The following is a 5,718-nucleotide window of genomic DNA, read 5'->3' as shown; positions in this document are numbered from 1 at the left end:
GGTGTATGCTTTTAATTAAGCGTTGCTGAGGCTATGAATGTGGATGTAAATGGTTGTATAACTGTATTTTAATTTTAAATGTGTCAAGCGCAAAGAGCATAATTGTAAAGTTATGATGTTGCGCTATATAAATGCTCATTTATTATTATTTATTATTACAATCCCCACTCTGCGCAAAAAGCGTCCAGGACAGGTTAATGTTTTGTGTGCAAGTGGTGAAAGTGGAAAATAAGAGAGGCCTGAATATTCAGTTAAAACTGTGGAAGGGGAAAGATCGATGCCCTTAATCCATTGTCAAAGCCCAGACAAGTCTTCGACCCGTCGGCATTATACTTGTCTCGTCAAAATATCAGACTCTATTGCTACGCTGAAAACACAATAGCTGTTAATATGCAGTTAACAGTTGTGGAAGTAGAAAGATCCTGGAACGCCGAAGAAGAAGAAGAAGAAGGAAGTAGAAAGATGCCCTTATTCCATTATAAAAGCCCAAACAGATGTATCTTGATTTACAAGACCGTCTCCATCGGACGGAATGTACCTTTAAAGTAAATTCTTTGATTGAATTGCCAGCTAGCCCCCGTTGGCTTTGCCGGACGTGCAGGCGGTCGAGGAATGAAAAAGGTCAGTCTCATTCCAGCACCTGGGCGCCGTTCCCCGTGCATTGTGTACTGTATACCCCATAACCTACGTTGCGGCGCCTTTACAATTTCATTTGAAGCGATACTTAAGTGTGGCGAGTAATTTCTTGTCCGTGTGGTGAATTGGTCAAAAAGCAGGCTGTAAAATCTGATACAAGGGTGTTTTTTTGTGGTTTTTCTTTCGTTTTTGTTGTTGTGTTTTTTTACTGAATGCTGGCCTGAGAAACGATACTCGTTTTGATTATTTTGATTTTATTATTTGTTGGTATCGTTGACTTGCGTTTCTGCATCAATCGTTACAATCAAGAACAACTGACAATGTGTTTTAAGGATCATGGGCGTTCGAGGCAGGAAAAGAAACCATTGGAAAGTAATTAATGAGATGCCGGAGTAACATTATCATAATTTTTTTCCTCTGTTTCTTATCTTGTGGGTACAAGTATGTTTGTCCTTTTCTAGTCTGGAAAACACTGTTTTTCTTCGTGTCAAAGAAATTCCTCTTCGCTACAAAGTAACCGCTGGTAACTTTTGTGCTTGAATGGCTTGTTTCAGAATCCTACTTTCCAGTTTAATCAAATATATTTGAAACACATTTTCTGAGAATGGTGTGTGTGTGTGTGTGAGTCAGTGTGTGTGTGTGTGTGTGTGAGTGTGTGAGTGTGTGTGTGTGAGTGTGTGAGTGAGTGTGTGTATGTGTGTGTGTGTGTGTGTGTGTGTGTGTGTGTGTGTGTGTGTGTGCAGTGCATGTATGTGTTATGCGTGTGTGCACGCTCGCGCGAGAAGGGGCGAGTGCGCAATTGTGTGTTTGAGGCGCCACAAATTAGTTTAACTGAATATTCAGTCCTCTCTTTTCCACTTTCACCCACAAGAGACAAATTCCACACCCAACCCCTTCAATCCAATCAAGTTTTCGTAACAGTTCATCCTTTCCCACACCTATACTGAATAATTATGTGTTACATATAGTCAAGTCAGCGCCAGGATAAAGCTTGAACTTCAAACTAATTCCAAAAGGGCTGCGGGCCGCCAGACTGTCTAAAAGTTGTGGTGCTTCCAGTCTCGGGTTTGATGATGAGAGGCCGAGAGAGTGAAGGGAGCTGGGGCTGTGTAGATCGTGGTGTTTATTTTCCAATGGCAACGCCGGCGAGATTTGACAGCTGCGCGTAATACCGATTGATCGTCTGTACACACAACAGCAGCTCACCTCGCGGTGTGGAAGACTTCAGAGGTTGTGACACTGTGCAGTTTTGCTGAATGCAACTGTTTGCATAGGTATGAAGCACATTAACGGGATGCCACACTATGCGGTTTTGCTGCATGAATGCGACAGGTTGGATGTATGATGCCACGTCGAGTTTTGCAGTAAATCAGTAAATGAAATCTGGTAACAGCTTTTAATTTTTTAAAAACTTTTTAGCATTTTTTTTGTATTGGCTGTGGAAGAGTGGCGCCCCTTTCAAAAGGTGAGTCAAACACCGTCCAGTGATCAGTTTGTTTGTTTGCTTAACGTCCAGCCGACCGCGAAGGGCCATATCAGGGCGGTCCAGTGATCAGTAGAGGTAGTGAAAAGATACGATACCGGTTTGCTGTACCATATGCGATGCTGATTTCTCCAGCGTAATCGTATACTCTTGACCCCATCCCCCCTTTTTTTTTAAGATTCCCCAATTTAAGACAGTCTCCCTACTTTTTTCAGATTTTCTGTTCATAATATGTGTAAATGTGCCTCCATTTTAAGACTTCCCCAACTCAGATACGATCTTCTCAGATTGTTAGATTCCCCTGAAGTAACAGACTCAGGACTCGGTTATCATGCAACTCGTTCATTCGAGCGACGAGTTTGTACCGCGGCTGGCAACGAGTTGCACACAGCAAAGTTGAGTCATCTAACACGCCCTTGTAAAGAAGAAGGAGACAGATCCAGAGTTGGCGGTCGGAGGAAGTCAAGTGAACCTCCCGTCCACACCTGTCATCTCACTTTCCCCCCCATCTACTCTGACTTTATCAAAACATTTTCCTCACTTTAGCGGCTCACCCCGTCGAGTCCCCCCACCATATACAACGGCGGCTGCACGGGCCCGCCTCTGTCGGGGAAGACACAGGCAACACAACCAGGAAAAGTGGCTTTCACCGTGCGTAACCTGCTGTGTTAGAGAAAATGTAAGTTTTACGCCCTCATGGCAAAACCACAAGGGGCATGTTACACGGGAAAACCCGGCTTTGTATGAAAATAAAAAATAAAAATGCGGAGGGGGGGGGGGGGGGGGGGGTGTAGACAGCTGGCTGCCGGCTGCTAGAGGAGACCTGAAATGGGCTAGGGACCGGGTTGGGGTCAGTGCAGTGAAATGGTTACTTTATTGGCTGTTGGCCGAACGGACACCCGGGCTTCATATTTTTGCATGCATGTATTCGTGTTTCCAAGGCCTGAGGCTTTCGCTGTGACCCTGGGATCTTTATCGTGCGCATGCGTGCACACGGGGGTGTCTGCACAAAGTTGACTCTGGGACACACATCCCGCGCCGAACTTGGGGGTTGAACCCACGCTGATAGTAACAACCGGTTTTAAAGCCAGCGCCTCTACCGACTGGGCAAACTCCCCCCCCCCCCCCAATTTGTTGGGGTCAAGAAGTTCCATGGAGGGCGGGGGGTATGGAGTAACACATAGTGTTTTGCTCAGAACATTCCCACCCAAGCAGAGCCGCGCTAGGGGTACGCATTATCGTGAAGCTGGCAGTCAGTGCTACCAAATGTCGTCTGTGTCTACCACTCGGTGGGTCTATGTAACTTGAGCAGATGCCAGCGCAAGCAATCTGATGCAGAGTGAGGAGGCGGTTTGGTACAAGAGAACCTTAGAGGCCACAGCCTCGGCCGTCTAAGGGATCTGTGTGTCTGGAGGCACATTTGGTTTCTGAAGTTCAAGCGGAGCTGTTGCCTCTGCTCCCAAGTTCCCGTGTCTGGAGGCGTTTTTGGTATGGAAGCAAACCTGTAGGTTGGGGCCTCTGCCTTTCAGGATGCCAGGACTACAAAATGTGTGTCTTGGGACATATTTAGCTTAAGATTCCAGAAGTGGATCTGTGCTGTGCTGGGTCTGCTGCAAGCACACTAGAACCAGCTCGCAACAGTTGAGGTGAACAGATTGGTGACCAAGACCATCATCGGTTTCTCTCCGAGTGATGGGTGTGGGCGGAGAAAGTCTCCCAGACTGAGAGCATACTCCCTTCTGTAGCGGATGAGACTAGACATCTCTTCCTTGAGAGTGTCACAACCTTCAGACACGTGTGTGAGGTGTCCAGTCTTGCCACACTGACAGACTACCTTGTCCCAGTAGATGCGGCTGCTGACCGTGCATAAGCGACGCAACAGGCTCATGGGTCTCGGGGGGAGTGGGAGGTGGTGCCCTTTCCTATTGTAGGGGAGGTGTATCCATCCTCTCTCTTCACATGTTTGTGACAGTGTCTGCTCTCTTTCCTCTCTTTTTTAGCTTGGCTAGCAGCAGTTTGGCTTCCTGGCAGGAGAGCCGAATGTCTGTCACTGGCATGGTTGACATAGCCGCTGCTTTTGCTGCTCTGTCCGCCATTTCATTTCGCCGGATTCCTGTGTGGGATGGCAGCCACATGAGGAAAAAGTCTGTTCCTTTTGTCATAATTTGGTGGGCTAAGAAATGAATTTCAGTTTGCATCTCTCCTCTGTTCTTGGTGCCATATGCAAGTGCTTGCAACGAGGATTTTGAGTCCGTAAGGATGACCACCCCCAGAGGTGGGGTTGGCAGATCGTTTATCAGTGTGCAGGCCATGTAGATAGCAAATAACTCTGCAGAGAAGATGCTGATCCCTTTGTTTAGCTTGTATTTTCGTGTTATATCAAGTCCAGGAATCGACAAGGCACACCCAGCCTCCCATGACTGCAGGATCGAACCATCTGTGCACATCAATATATACGTGAGGTCAACATGTTCGTCAAGAAGGCCAGAAGATCGTCCTCGTATTGTTTGGATATTGTTTTGTCGTGTCATATTTCTACTGGGACTGGATATTTCATCGTCCATGACTATCAGAAAAAAATGTCTAATCTTTCTTTGATCTGATTGTTTTCTCAGAACTATCGACAGTTTCCTACTGCCTCTATTGAAAGCTTTTGATTATCAGATTTACTGTTCATAGTTAAACTGACCTCCACCTCAAGAATCCCTCATTTCTAATACATATACTGTACCTGGTTTTCTCGGAAGTTTGGGTATCTTAGAATGGGAGATCTTCTGCACATAGAGGTGGCAACAAATCCAGTGGGATTGATTTCGACGCCTATTGTTTAGCTAAAATGCGACCAGACAAGTTGGGCCCCATCGGAACTTAAACACTGGGTTCTATTTCAATCGCAGCCAGGTTGATTCGTTCGAAATGATGTTCAGTCGATGCTCTATTATTGCTGCAGCTAAATTTCGATCTGGCAAAACTCGATAAGGTTGTGCGCTTGGGTGCCCTGCTCGGTTGCTTGAGCGAGCGAGTGAGAGAGAGAGAGAGAGAGAGAGAGAGAGAGAGAGAGAGAGAGAGAGAGAGAGAGAGAGAAAGACAGAGAGAGAGAGATAAAGAGAGAGAGAGAGAGAGAGAGAGAGAGAGAGACATAGACATAGACACAGAGAGAGAGAGAGAGAGTGTGTGCGTGTGTGTGTGTGTGTGCATGGATCTGTGTGTGTGTGTGTGTGTATGTCACAGTGTGTGTGTGTGTGTGTGTGTGTGTGTGTATGTGTGTGTGTGTGTGTGTGTGAGTATCAGAGTGTGTCAGTGTGTGTGTGTGTGTCTCTCTCTCTCTCTCTCTCTCTCTCTCTCTCTCTCTCTCTCTCTCTCTCTCTCTGTCTGTCTGTCTGTCTGTCTGTGTCTACTTGCGAAGTCGTGCGAACGCTCAATCCTTCAGATTTTTTTGCTAGTTCTAATTCTGGTCCTTCATGATATAATGACTGCGCGTATTTTTGTCATTTTTATACCGTAATGATGAGTTCTACCTTCAGCTCACCCTGAAAACGTGAAGTGAAATATTCAGCAGACTGAGAAAACAGCAGGAGTGGGAGTGGAATAGTAATCAG

The sequence above is a fragment of the Littorina saxatilis genome, linkage group LG2, assembly GCF_037325665.1.
Source record: "Littorina saxatilis isolate snail1 linkage group LG2, US_GU_Lsax_2.0, whole genome shotgun sequence".
Taxonomy (NCBI): Eukaryota; Metazoa; Mollusca; class Gastropoda; order Littorinimorpha; family Littorinidae; genus Littorina; species Littorina saxatilis.
Note: the sequence above shows the minus strand (reverse complement) of the source record.